Genomic DNA, 15,479 nt, shown 5'->3' on the forward strand with positions numbered 1-15,479 from the left:
CCTCCCTCCAAATCCGACGACACCTTTGGATGTTAGCCTGGACTGATGGGACCGCCACACTGGACTGAGAAAAGAGGTGGCTGAGCCTAGAGAGGCCATGAAGGGGGACATACCTGTGGAGGATGGGCAGAGGGCACAGAAGACCGGTTGGGCGGTGATGTGAGGCCTTGCTGTGCGCACAGACGGAGCAGGCTGCCATGAAGGCATGGGTCTCACAGGTCATGAATGGCCACCAGAACCGCTGTTTAATGAAGGCGAGGGTGCAGTGGAAGCCAGAATGGCAGGGGATCTTAGAAGAATTACCCCATTGTAGGACTTGAGACCTAACTGAATCAGGCACAAAACAGACAGTTAGGAGGGCCATTACCTGGGTCTGGATACGAGCGCTGTGCCTCCCGGACGCAGGTCTCAATCTCCCATGCAGATGCGGCCACCTCACAAGAAGGGGGGAGAATAGTTTCTGGCTCAGAGCTGGATTTCGCTGGAGCAGACTGATGGGATAGGGCATCAGGTTTGGTGTTTTGTGAACCAGGACGGTGGTTGAGGGTGAATAACCTTCCAAGGAACAAAGTCCACCATGCCTGGTGGGAGTTAAGGCGTTTGGCAGAATGGAGGTAAGAGAGGTTTTTATGGTCGGTCCAAACTACAAATAGCCACTCAGCCCCTTCAAGCCAGAACCACTGCCAACAGCTCACGGTTTCCCACATCATAATACTCCACAGGGGAAAGGTGCCAGGAGAAGAAAGCACAGGTGTGCAGCTTGTGATCCTTAGACCACCATTGAGAGAGGACAGCCCCCACATCAGAGTCAGGCATCCGCCTCCACAATAAACTGCAAAGAGGGATCTGGGTGAGTCAGTACTGGAGCACTAGTGAATAGCTGTTTCAAAGTGTCAAGTCAAGACAATTTTTATTCGTATAGTGCCAATTCACAACAAATGTTATCTCAAGGCACTTTCCAAATAGAGCAGGTCTAGACCTTTTCAGAGACCCTACGATTCCCACCAAGAGCAAGCACTAGGCGACACTGGCAAGGAAAACCTTCCTTTTAAGAGGCAGAAACCTTGAGCAGAACCGTACTCAGGGTGGGCGGTCATCTGCCTCGATTTTAGCAGGTTTAGCAGCAAGTGTTACACAGGGTCATGGGGACAGTAGGTGGTTTGCATTTGAAGATCCAGACTTTACAGCTCTGGAGGTGGGAGGACCTGCAGAGAGTAATAGGGAGGAGAGAGAAGGAGGAAACAGTTAGAATGATGCAGTGATATTCAAAAAGTTTACAGTGACCTCGTCGGCAGAACAACCTGGACTATATTATACTCAGTTTACTGATTTATTGAGACTGAGGCCCAACTGCTGGTGGTAGGATGGCAACAGGTACAAAGCCTGAGTTTGTAAAAGAATAGGAAGCTAACTGAAAGTTAAGGCATAATAATATATTTTAAGTTTAGATTTGAAAGTCTGAATGGTCTGATATCAGACTGACTCTGTTGGTAAAAGCTGAGCTTACATCTAATTAACTCGAATTAACCGTCTGTAGAAATAGGCAATTACTAAGAACCGCTGCAACTCTTTCCGTGAAGTGGGTTTGGACCACTCTGCCACTGCCTGAACTTTTGCTGGCTCCGTCTTCACCTGTCCCTGTTCTATAATGAAACCCAGAAAACTCACAAAAGTTATGTGGAATTCACATTTTTCAGCCTTCACAAACAGTTTATTTTCCAGAGGATGAAAGAGCACTAACTTGACATATTGAGTGTGTTCTTCCAGATTCCAGGAGAAGATGAGTATGTCATCCAGATATACAAATATCAAGTGGTTCAGCATTTCACAGAGGACATCATTGACCATGGCTTGAAAAACTGCAGGGGTGCTGGTGAGGCCAAAGGGCTAAAGGCAGTTTTCCACTCATCTCCTTCTCGGATTCATCCCTCGCTGCTAACTCATATTTAATATTCTCAGGTGACCCAAGAACAAACAGGGACCTTTTTGTTCTTGGGTGACCTGCTTCATCCCACCCACTCACTGCTGCCAGGATCCTAAAGTCAACTGCAAACTTTGCAACTGATCTGGAGCCCTGACGGAGAGAGGAGTCAGTCAGCTGCTACCTGAACAGGATGGTCAAAAACTATCACTACAAATAGGACACTGCCCTTCCCATCAAGCTGTGGCCCACTGAGAAGCTTTATCAGTAATTAACCCCACAATAAAGGCTATATGTGACTTATCTGAGAAGTAGGTTGTAGGTTGCTGCTGAAACACGAGAGAGCACTGGAGAAGGAACCGCTCACACACCCCCATATCCCCAGAGTAGCGTTCAGGGATCGGAACGAAAGGCTCATGGGCTAGTGGGGGTGGAGTGGTCTGCTCCAGGTGCAATGTGGGGAGTGATGTTGGAATGTCAACTGGTGAAGCTGCTGTGGCAGAAGAGGCTATGAGGTGGGCGTTGAGCTGGTCCATTTGGCTGCTGAGTTGAGTGTAACTGGAGGAGAGGGCTCGCAGATTCTCTACTACTTCACAGAGAACTTTATCATGTTGCCCTGGGAGGTTAAAGCTTGGCAGAGTGAATCTATGTCTGCTGGGTCCATTGTAGCCAGATTGTTATGTTAGGGCTCTTGTTTTGGACTCAGAAGCAGACACAGACACAGTTGGTATTTGTAGAGAGTATGTTGGATTTATTGCGATAAAGATGAAGTGGTGATGGGGCTGGTGAAGGCAGGGGCAGGCGGGTGGGCAGGCAGTTGAGCAGGATGGAATGGCTGGGGGAATGAGCTGAAGCGGCGTCAGTCGATGGTTTGACAAGATACTGGTACTGGAATCCTGGGGCACAGGGAAAAACGAAAGCAAAAGCACAATTGGGAAAAAACACAAGTTTCTCTTGTCACTAAAAGTCACTAAACTGAATGGCTGAGAGTTTACCACTGAACAGCCAGAACTACCTGGCGATGAGTGGCAGGAGAGCCAGGGTTCCTATACTGCTGGGTAGATGACATGATCGCAGTCAGGTGTAGAGGTGAACCAGGTGCCAGATGAGGTAGGCGCACCCACACATAGACATACAGGAGGGGGGAAGGAGACACATACGAAAAAAGAGAACACAGGAAAAAATGGAGTCACAGCCAGAGCCGTGACACCCTTAGCTTTAAGCCTGTACATAATGTCACGTTCCCTGTGAGAGTCCAGGGGTTGGGGAAAGCTAAATGAAATAGTAAAGCGGGCCAAACAGAGCAGATACAGGGAAACAGATTCAGCAAATAATAAGGAATTCTATTCACACACAAAAGAAAACTACAACAAAAATACAGTCAGTAGAGCACTGGGTAGCACAAACTAACAATAAAAGAGAATTAGGATAATCCAACTTACAATAACCAAATAAAAACGGAGACTATCAATAGTAGAACGATCACTACAGCTCCACGCAGCTCTCTGACACCAGCACACAAACACAACACCATGGCATAACACCCCCCCCCCCCCCCCCATAAGACCACTGATACCCACTGATTGGAATAGTAAACCACCACCGCATTAATAATGACGGTCAGTTTTGTGGAAAACAATCATGTGACACAACATTACCTGCGAGACAGTATCTGCCACTACGTTCTCACCTCCCCTCTTGAGCCTGATCTCAGCGTATCAGCCACTGGTTGTGATTGTACATCTAGGTAAGGAAAACAAGAGGGTTATGTATCACAATAACTGAAAAGAGCTGCACCCAACACACACAGGAAATGCTGCAGAGCAAGCTGCATAGCCAGGGTCTCCTTCTCTATGATGAAGTAGTTTAACTGATGTTGCTTAAATTTGGCAGAGATGTAACAGAGGTGTACACCCCCATTACCCTCCTGCAGCAGCACAGCACTGGCCTCAGAGGTGCTGGCATCAACTTCCAGCTGAAACGGCAGAGAGAAGTTAGGAGCAGCCAACACTGGAGCACTGCAGATTTAGCAGCTTAAAAACTATGCTGACACTTGTCAGTCCACACAAATGGGACAGCAGGACTACACAAGTTTGCAATGGGTGCCACTACCACTGAAAAACACTGATAATACCCAGCCATGTCCAAGAAACGCCTTAGTTCGTGTCTAGTGGTGAGGGCCGGATAGGAGAGCACAGCTGCCACCTTGGCCTCGACTGTTCAAACCTGCCCATGACCAGCCTGCTTCCCAGGTAAGTGACTGTAGCTTTTCCAAACTCACACTTTGAAAGGTTAAGGGTCAGCAATGCGTAAGCAAATTACTGGAACACTATCCTCAAGCTGGCAACAAGCTGGAATACACTACCACATCGTTGAGGTACACCTTTCACTGGGGCACATCCCTTAACACTACATGCATATGGCGCTGGAGAGTGCCTGGTGCATTCTTCATGCCAAGTGCATTACATTGTACAGCATGAAATGGTCAGGAGTAACAAAAGCAGAGATGCCCGGTGCCCTAGGAGTCAGGGGAACCTGCCAGTAAGCTTTCAATAAGTAAAGCTTGGTGATAAACACTGCAGGAACAATCCTGTCAATGCAGTCCTCCAAGCCACAACTCCCAACAAATTTCCAGTTGACGTCGGGTCCATCCATTGACAGAGAGAGCATGACACAACTCCTTTGTACCTGCCTAAAAGGAGGAAATTATCACATTAATGATAGGCTTTTAATATCATAATATAAGTACACTACCAGTCAAAAGTTTTGTTACATCCCAATTTTTCTAGTTTTCTTTTTTTTTTTTTTTTTAAATTGAAGTAGATTAAGTCCAGCGAATAACTTTAAATGTTACAAAGGTAAACAGTAAACTGCCAAAGGTACAAAACAAAATTCCAACAGGTGTCACAACTTGTAAACACCGCAGAACAGAATGTACACCCTTAATAGCATTATTTGTACATAGGTTTTGGGTCATGTTTTATAGCATCAACACCTTACCAACTGTTCTGTCATCCTTTGTTAAATGCCTTTTTCTCACCATTATACAGTACTACTTCCTGCAGTTCAATATTGTACAAATAATGCTACTGAGATGTATCTGTTCCAGCACTCTCTTTATATAGACAGAGGCTTTTTGTAAGTAATTTATACGAGTTGGGACACCTGTAGAATTTTTGCATCAACTTTCAAAGCTTAATTCCACTGCGGCAAAATAGCTTAAAGTTGTTAACTCACTTAAGTTTACATTATTTCTCAGTTTAGGTGACCTAAACTTTGTTTTAATCTTTGGCAGTTTACTACTTACCTTTGTACCAATTAAAGTTATTCCCTGGACTTGAGCTACCTAAATTTCACTAAAAACTAAAAAATGGGGTTGTTCTAAAACTTTTGACTAGTAGTGTATTCTTCATTAGATAAAGGAAATGGGTTATAACACCTACTGAATATTGAAGGACCACCAGAATTTTAAAATCACATCACACTATGAGAATTTAATATTAGATTACTGACATACTGTCTATGGTGGCTAATAGTCCTGAGCTGCTGTCTAAATTCTGAAAATGAACCTTATTCATCATATTACACCATTTAATAAGATTCTTTTATCCATTCCATTATCTTTTATCCACTGAAATGACCTCTTACCTTAAAAAGATGAAGCAAAACCTCTGCTGTTGAGTGGCCCGTGAATTGAGATCCATAATAGTGGTAGACAAAATGGGTGCCGGTCACATCAGTGGTCCAGTACCTCAGATGGAGGTCCAGCTGCTTTTTCTTTGTTGTTTTATTCATGCTCTCATCAAACATAACGATGTACAGTTTCTCACTAACTTTGACTGACAGCTTTCTCTTGATGAATGATGCAATGCAATATTTAGGCAGTTTTTTCCTTACCACAGGGAAACGCCTTTGCATTGGCCGAATCTACAACATCGTGGCAAAGACACGATGTACGTCGTCATTCGACTTGAATGAATGGTGCCTACTCATTGTGTGAAGTATTCACAACACCTCAGACCTCCGTGTCTCACTTGACACCATGCTGCTTGATGACAATGTCTGTTGAGCAGTCACTAATGAGTTGAAGTGGGAGTGCTAAATGCTGGCATTCGCATACTGGTCGTTTCACATGCAGCGTAGCACCTGTCCTTGTCAGATTTGATGTGGGATTCAACTGCTTTTATCCCCATGGTCCCTAAATTGAATGTTTTCTGGCATAGCTGTGACCTTCCTTCATGAGGGTCTTAAACTACTCCAGTCATTTTTCATCAAATTTGCACTTTCCCATTTTCGCGCGTAGTGATGAACAGCTTTACCAACATAAACATCTACATTATAGAACTAGGACCTACTTAACACTACTGTAAATGCTGTAAAGTTGATGTTGGAACTGCAAACATATAGACCGTTGTTTTATGCCAAACTATCAGGTAAGCGCTGCCTAGCTTGTCGGCATAACCACACCTTAAACATAAATGTGTGCGTGTTAGCAAAGCGACAACAGTGTGGAACAAGTGACATGAAACTTCAGGTTTTTACCAGTCTTAAACACACCATCTGCAAATTTAATACTTACATCAAATTTATGGTAAATACAAGACAAATCAATAGGCATACCTTATTTTCCTTTATTTTAATTGCAGACTTTTTAAGACCGCGGAAACCCTGTAAAACCATTTTCAGGTAATTTATATCCTTTCTCATTTTCTCCCTTTTCTCCATAGGACATCGATAGGTGCACTGCTTCATCAGAACTGCATCGATGTCATGTTGCAACACGCTAGTTCGAATGAAAATACAGTCTGATAAAATATGTATCCCCCTGCAACTTTGGCGAAGGAAGAAGAACCTTTACAATATTAACCTCAATTACTCTTTATCGTTTGAAGTATTTACAAAAGAAAACACTTGATGATTGGACATAACATGTTTAGTATAGAGATGTGTATTACAAATTTTGAAATCATAACAACGATTATGACTGTAATCATCTGTTCCGAGGAGGGGCGATCATTTACATTTATTTGTCATTCACCATGTACAATGCTGTATTCAGTCTAATTTTCAATTCGAGTCCAGTGAACGTAACTAAGATGCACAATGCTAAAATGACCGGCATTATACAATACAATACATATACAATGATTTTGCTGTAAACAATCGTTCAAATCCCCCATAGCAGGACTCAATCTCAGACTCACGTAAAACAGGCACCAGGGAAATACTTTTATTCACATCAAATGCTGCGGTGGAAGCAGTTGGCAATGCTAGCAGAAGTGACTGAACTTGACTGCAACTCTAACTGGCGCAACCTATCAGCTGTCTAGGTCTCCAGCCTCTTCAACTCAAGCTCCCTCCGGAGCTGGAACTCAACTGGGCGTCTAACCGTCTAATCTAGGAGATGACTCCGCAGAAAACAGGACAAATTGTGGCAGTGTGACAGGCTTCTAGTCTGCCGTACCACTTGCTACACCGGAGTATGAATGGCAGGCTCCCCAGGAGAAACCGGATAAACATCCTGAGCAACCAGCTGAGGATGCTGCCACCATACCCCCTGCCACCGAACCAGGAGGAAACTGTAAGTTCCAAACCCCCTTATTTACTAAGCCCTTTAAAAAATCTTAGTAAGGGCACTAGGTATGGTAGGCAGGTAGGTAGGCTTGGTATGCCACCAGACCAAACAAAAGCTGAAACCATGGCTACCACTTAGCCCAACCCAACTTGGAGTTCACACTCACACACACACGCACGCATGCAACAAACAGATGTCACTTGCAACCTTGCCACCACAAACTTCCAAAGGTCCTGCTTAACCAAAACTTCACAAATATGCTCTACACTCGCTGAGTGTGCCAATTTTGAGACAACTTGAAAGGCTAAACTCAGCGGCTGGAGCCCTGAAATGCCAATGCCTGACAGGGAGTTGGATCCCTGCCCAGAATAACTCAGAAAATGAAAAAGGCAAAGTAATAAACAAGTGCCCGATGGATGGACTGGGAACACCCCGGCTGGACACTCACCTGTCTAACTGAGGAAGCTGTGTGTGATCAACAAATGAGCCAAGCAAAACATACTCAGACACCAACACTCACTGACCAGTCACTGGAAAACACAAGCCCTGAACCATACCCAATCGTTCTGTTTTGATCCCGGACGAGCCCCCAATTGTTACGTTCCCCGTGAGAGTCCATGTGTTGGGAAAAGGTAACAATAAATTAAATAGTAAACCGGGCCAAACATTACAGATACAAGGAAACAGATTCAGCAAATAATAAGGAATATTATTAACACTCAAAAGAAAACTACAACCAAAAACCGACTGGGTTACACACTGGGTAACACAAACTAACAGAGAATCAGGATAATCCAACTAACAATGACCAAACAAAAAGGGAGACTATCAATAGTAGAACGATCACTCCAGCTCCACGCAGCAGTTTCACATTTTGTATGAAGTATGGGTATGACAAGAGAAGGGGAATAAAGAAATACAGATATGGATAGCTTTGTGGTCTGTTAATGGAGTGGTCAAAATTTGTGATGTATTTTTCTTCTGGACACCAGCCAGTAAGCAATTCTAGATTGAAAAGATCTTGTACTCTTAGACCATGTAAAGACTCGTTCTCGTTTTAGTCTGAAAATCTTCTCTCCAAATATCTATTGAATTTAATCTCTGCATGAAAAGCTTCAAATAAGCACTTACAGTAGGTTGCTATTTTGCCTTGATGGCCATCTGACTATCACATTATCGAAAGCAATAATAAAGTCACCACCGATTAAAAAGAAGGCATTAGGAAACTTGTCTAACCACAGTAATAACTTTTGCTCTGTAGTGTCAATCAAATCTTCTGATTTAGTGTTATAGCCATAGATATTAGTGGCAATTATAATAACTTTGTAAAATTCAATTGACATATATAGTGACCTTTTACATCAACATCTGAGTGTAGTATGTTACCTGTAAAGCTGTTGTTCAATGTGCCCTCATCTGCTGACCTGTATGAGAGCCAGATTTTGTTACCCCATTGTGACCTCCAGAAATTAACCTCACAAGCTGTCTCTTGGAAAAAATAGAAATCTCCTTTTATAATACTTTGCAAACAAGAATAAGGCTTTGCACTTCCCATTGTCCCTCAAAACCCTGGCATTAAGAGAAAAAAAGATAAAGACAACTAGAACTATGAATAGCAAGACAATAAATTGCAGGTAGTTCTCCACAAACGGAAGTGGTCGTTAAGCCTCTTTAGTATAAACTACATGATAACATGATACAAAAAAATGTATTTGGCTTACAATGCAGCTAGAGAAGAGTGAAATGCCCATATCCCTCATTTCACTTCCATGGTGTGGAAAAAGGACTGAAATTAAGAAATCTCAGTAACGTATGCAACATTTTTAAAGCCAAATAAAATTGTCTTTTCAAAAGAAAGAAAAACAATAATTGTGCTCCGTTCCTGAACTTGCATTTCTAAACTGGAGAAAACGCCAGTTGACTCAAATCAACTAAAAGAGTCAGGTAAAGTAAAAGTGCATTGGTCTGTTGGCATAACTCAAATGCACACTAAAACATAAGTGCATTCAGTGTAGGAACAAATAAAACACTAGAAAATTCCAGGGAAATTTTGAGTGCCACGGGGGCTACTGCCAGATTTATTTCCAGTGTTCAAAAGTCACCCTGATCATATTCTGGTTTTGAGAAATGTCTTGATATAAAAGACTCTCATATAAAACAATTTCACATCCTTTCATCATGTATTATGTGGGAAATATCTCATATTCTGTGTTGTTTTTTTTAATAAAACAAGAGGCAACATGTCTTCAAACTGGCATTTAAAGGGTTAAAATCCTGAAAACTAATAAACATTTGGTAGGTTTGAGCAGAACTGAAGTGGTTTAAGAGATGTATGCAAAAAAAGCAGAAAAAAATATTGATATATGATGATTTTATAGCATTTTCTTTGTGTGTCCTTTTTTGGACGTGAGGAACCCAAGAGGGTACAAAATGTGTTACCAGTGTATAATAGACCAGTAACAGTAACTGACATTAGATTTTAAAAATATGTCAAAAAAGACTATTTCTTGCAGAAATCCATACCTTCAGCTGTAACACAGCCAAAATGATCAGCAAATCAAAAAAGAAAAGTGAATAAAATGTCCAAAAAAGGACAGAGGGACCCCTGAGCCATGACCCATGAACCGCTATTTAAATGACCACTATTATGTTTTTTCTGTGCTAAATTTAACATTACTGGGGAGGAGAGCAACGCGACTAGAAGTGACAGTGAGAGAGGGCTAGTAGCTTCTCCTCTCCTCTGTCTCAGCGGAGACCGTCACAACTTCATTCACTCTTTTAACAAAACAAAAAAAAAACCAACGAGGGAAGTAGTAAATGGACTTACATATTTAAGACGTAACTAAATGTCATTTAAGACCTAACATGCGGCTAATGTTAAGCTACCGGAGCTTGGAGAGTTGGTTATCTGGTTGCTAGGCACGCACACACGCACACAGGTCAGGAGCTGCCGTTGCCATGGCAATGTGAAAATCTTCTACATGGCTTCAAACAATTGCAAATTATGAGAAAACCGTTACTTCTTTTCAAAAACCGAAAACACCGTGACAGACACTGAAGCCAGAAGTTTCTTACAGTCTCTATTTTATTCAGATATCCCTTAAAATGAGTGAGTAAGCTCAGTGCGAAGACAGAGTGAGATTCTTTTGAAAAAAAAAGACGATTACATTAGGTGTCAATGAGAGTGAGACAGGTATTGCTGCCGGACTCGGCACCCCTGTTTAAATTTTGTGCAGACCCTGCCTGTCAAAGTTACATTTTATGAATCCCAACAAATATGTCTACATTTTGAGAGAGAATTATTTGTCTCCTTTTTATGGGTTGGCCGTGAGCTCGAGTTAAAAATAAAAATAAAGGTTATTTTTTTACTGCTTCACGCACTCTAGCCAACTGTCGCTTTCACTCTAATTCTGAAGAAAAAGTGATTTGCACTCCTCCTTTGAGTGCTCATAGTTTGAAAAGTTTACATGTTATGTAAAAACAGTTCCTGTCTTTTTGAGAGAGCAGAGGTTTTCCTCCGTTTTATAGTTTGAATCACATTTCTACGTGCAGGTATGAGAGAGCTGGGTGACTCAGAAAAAAGGTGAAATTTTGTAGAAAAAAGGTGAAATTTTGTGGGTTTCTAAAGAAAATTCCAATGCATTCCTAATGCATTATTTATTCCCAGTTTTTTGGGAATAACTTTGGGAAAAATTGGAATTTTAACACCAAAAGTCATAGCACCTCTTTCGGGATCAAGACGCATGTTTTGATGTATATATTACCGGGGTTTTCTCAAAGCTGTTTTGGCGGAAGAATAATAAACCCGAAAGAGAATATTAATAGATGCCTCCCAGCTATTCTAGCTGTAGAGGAGTGCCTCGGAGCTGAGCACCCGTGGCACTAATTAAAGCTGCAAGCAGCGTTGAGCAGGCCCTCGCACTCCTGTGCAACTCAGGGGGGCTTGCGGCGCGCCATTTGAAGCGTCGCACATCGTAACGACTGCCGGACACCGCACTCATGGGTTAAGACAGACTGTGTGGTAGCAGAAAAGATTTAAAAGATTTTATATGCATACTCAAGTTTGACCACAAGGTGGAGCTAGAGACGACATAATGAGCACACTTGAGGCTCTGTATCACAAACAGAAAGGTTGAGGCAGTTTGGACAATTTGTGTTGAAATGAGAGCGAGTTGATTTTTAATGGCGAAGGATTGAAATTCGCCACGCCATCAGGGGCGGGTCCTACAGCGAAAACTCAATAGCTTCGTAACTTTAACATCTCAAAGGTCTTGAGATGAGGCTGACCACAGATCATCTCAATGAATTCCCTAGGAGGAGTTCTGTTTGGTTGAAGGTATGGGCGCAAGAGGCTTTTTTGTAAGTCTTGGCATGTGCCTATCGATTTTCATGCATGTAGGTTAAACCAAGGGTATAGGAAAGGCCTTCTTGAAATTTTCTAGGTGGCGCTGTTGAGCCATTTTGCCATGTGTGAGACCCATACCAGATGTAAATTTTCACCAGGCCTGACGCGTATACAAAGTTTCATGACTTTTTGAATATGGGAAAGGCCTCAAAAAGGAGATTTACTTTATGGAAGGAAAATAATAAGAAACGGTACAATTTCAATAGGGTCCTTGCACCCTTTGGTGTCTGGGCCCTAAAAAATAAGTGGCTTGTGTTTTCAAATACCTGATAAGCAAGAACTAATTATTTTCTGTAAGCATTTATTATTTTGTAGCTTCATCACGCTTTCTGGATTATGAAGTTGGACGGAGAATTTCTCTGTTATCAATAAAGCTGTGTCCTCCCACTAAGAAAGCCACCTTTCCCTCTTCTGAGCTGCTTCTGCCATCGTCTATAGCTTTTTATGATTTTCCCTGTCGATTTTGCAGGCAATTATCATGCAGGTACCTTGAGATTTTAAATGCCGCCCAGACCGCTGCTCTGTGCACCCGAGATGAGAACTGGATAATAATGCTTCTGGGCTCATTTGCATTCTTTGCGCCAAGGCGGTGGACTGTATCAATCACTTTTGGTAGGCGCTTCTTATCCTCTGGTAAAATAGTGTGGCATATAATTTAATCACTTCCTTTGCTATTGGCTCTCTATCTCTCTATCTTCCCTGGTATGCCATTGAGCCAATAATCATGTCAGGGGATGGACCCTCAGGTTGTTGTGAGTGTCTGGTCTTTCAGGTTGTTGTGAGGGTCTGTGAGATTTTTTTGTATTGCTCTTTGAAAACTTGACTTTTACTCACCATGAAGTGATGTCTCAGAAACTTACCAAACTGTAATGTTCTGGTCTTCAAAGTATTTATTATAATAATTGTTAAAAAAATCTAACCCGCTGCTGTTTCAATTTGTGACAGAGTCCTTCACATTAAAAGTCTGACAGGTGAAATACTGCCTGACTCAAAGGTACCATAGGCCATCAGGTGTAAACAGGTCTCTTATGGGTCATCCTGAATTTGGAGATGCATATTAAAGACCGGGGTCAGTCACAAACATGTTTTTGGATCTGAGCAGCAAATATCCAGTTCACACCTGATGTTATCTGATCATAAATCCCAGCACCAAGTCATGGATTCATTTAGACAGTAGTCAGTAGTTAATTATGTGTCTAGAGGCCTATAATCACCTGAACAGTTGGTGCTACAGTACATGACAAATGAAATCTTATCCCATTGACCAACATGTTCTTAATCAGTGTGGCTGAAAGTTCCAGGAAAGAAAAACTACTGGTAAGTAGCCATTGAGTTCGTTGTTGTTTTTTAAACTAGTAATTCCAAGACTCACAGACTGGATAGGATTCCTCTCAGCTGGACTCTGCTAAGATTTAACTCACACTGAATTCAGTCCAGTTCCTTTTAAACCTCATGGGTTTTTTTTAAGTATCGTGATAACGACTTAGGATGGGGAAATGTCTTATTGTAATGGTTTGCTATGGCAGACACTTTTTGTTAGTTTTGTTTTGGAGTTTTTGCACTTCCTGTTTTATTTTGTAATTGGTTTCCATGTGTCAGTGTTTTTGCTTCCTGTCTTGGTCCTGTGTCTGTGATTGTCTGCCCCGCCCTAATGTGTTTCACCTGTGTTCAATCACCCTTGCCTCCCTTGTCTATACAGTCCTTGTGCTTCCCTTTGTCTGTGTTGGTTCGTCTGTTTAGTTCAGGGTTTGTTCATGTCTATTCATGTCACGTTCACGTGTGGATTTTTAGCTAAATAAACCTGCGTTCACCGTCTCCCAATAGTTGACTGCATTTGGGTCCAACTTACCTCGCAAATCCTGACAGAACGAACCAACCCAGACAAAGGGAAGCACAAGGACTATATAGACAAGGGAGGCAAGGGTGATTGAACACAGGTGAAACACATTAGGGCGGGGCAGACAATCACAGACACAGGACCAAGACAGGAAGCAAAAACACTGACACATGGAAACCAATTACAAAATAAAACAGGAAGTGCAAAAACTCCAAAACAAAACTAACAAAAAGTGTCTGCCATAGCAAACCATGACACTTATAACCTGATGTTAGAGTCATGTAGAAAAATAAAACCACAAAACTGAAAGTAAAATTAACAAAAAACGGTTGATAACATGATCAACGTGAAACTTCAGATGGTCTACTCATCTATTTTAATCACTCAATGACTGAGTTAGTGTAGCTTCATCAGGGTGTTAAAGGAAGGGGTTCATGTCAGCTGACGGTATCTCACACTTCATCTTTGTTTATTTAAAGTATTGTTTTCTCATCAGTGATAAACTACTCACCAAGCTAAAGTAATAACCACAGATAAAATGATTGTCTAAACTACTTTGTAAGAGTTTACAGACCCAGAACCAGATAAAGAGAAGGTCTATACCTTCTCTATATTGGAAAGTGCCTTGAGATAACGTATGTTGTGAATTGGCGCTATACAAATAAAAATTGACTTGACTTGACACTTCCTGTGTGAACTTTGTAAGATTTCAGCTCATTCAAAACTTTACAGCTTGGCTGTGAACCAGAACCAAGAGGAGAGACCACATCAGTCCAGTTTTAGCTGCTCTGCACTGGCTTCCTGTTACATTTAGAATTGATTTTAACATCCTCCTCCTTATATACAAAGGCCTTAATGAGCGAGGACCAATCTACACTGTAAACTCCATTGTCAGCTATATACCTCCAAGAACACTGAGATCATACTGGTGGTTTATTGAAGCTTCCCAGTAACAGCCATAGGGAAATTGGGGATGCAGCCCTTGTCAGTTATGGCAATTAAGTATTTTTATAATGAAACTTCAAACTTATCTTATAGTTTGCACTTTGCTCAGCACTCCTTTTAAATGCTGTAATAATTACTGATGTCTTACTGATTTTATGGTTTCTATGTAATACATTTTTTACTTATTTCATTATTTATTTCATTTTTTCTGTTATTATTATTCCATCTCATTTTACATCAGTGTTTTAACATAAACATTTTATGTCTTCTCATGTGATGCACTTGTGGTGAATGTAATTTATTAGTTGTAAAGCACTGTGCTGCATTTCTTGTATGAAATGTGCATACAAATAAAGTTTATTATTATTATTACTGCACTTTCTGTAGATATGTGCCAGTGTAATGAGGTATCATTGAGACATTTCAGGTGCTCACCTTCAGTTTTACATGGTCTGTTAAGACCAAGGTGATAACACACTAATTTTAATCAGGTATCTCTGTACGTTCATCTTTTTCATTATTATTACTTCACTTTCTGTAGATATGTGCCATTGTAATGAGGGATCATTGAGACATTTCAGGTGCTCACCTTCAGTTTTACCTGGTCTATTAAGACCAAGGTGATAACACAGTAATTTAAATCAGGTATCTCTGTACGTTAATCTTTTTCAGGTTGGGTTCATCATGTCCCACGTTCACGTCTAGGTTGAAATGAACTACTAGTGGCTGGATATTGTACGAGTCACTAGTTAACCATTTTAGCACAGACACACACAAACTTCTCACACGACACATT

The sequence above is a fragment of the Seriola lalandi genome, unplaced genomic scaffold, assembly GCF_002814215.2.
Source record: "Seriola lalandi dorsalis isolate HSWRI2012SDOR001 ecotype SW California unplaced genomic scaffold, Sedor1 jcf7180002054907, whole genome shotgun sequence".
Classification (NCBI taxonomy): Eukaryota; Metazoa; Chordata; class Actinopteri; order Carangiformes; family Carangidae; genus Seriola; species Seriola lalandi.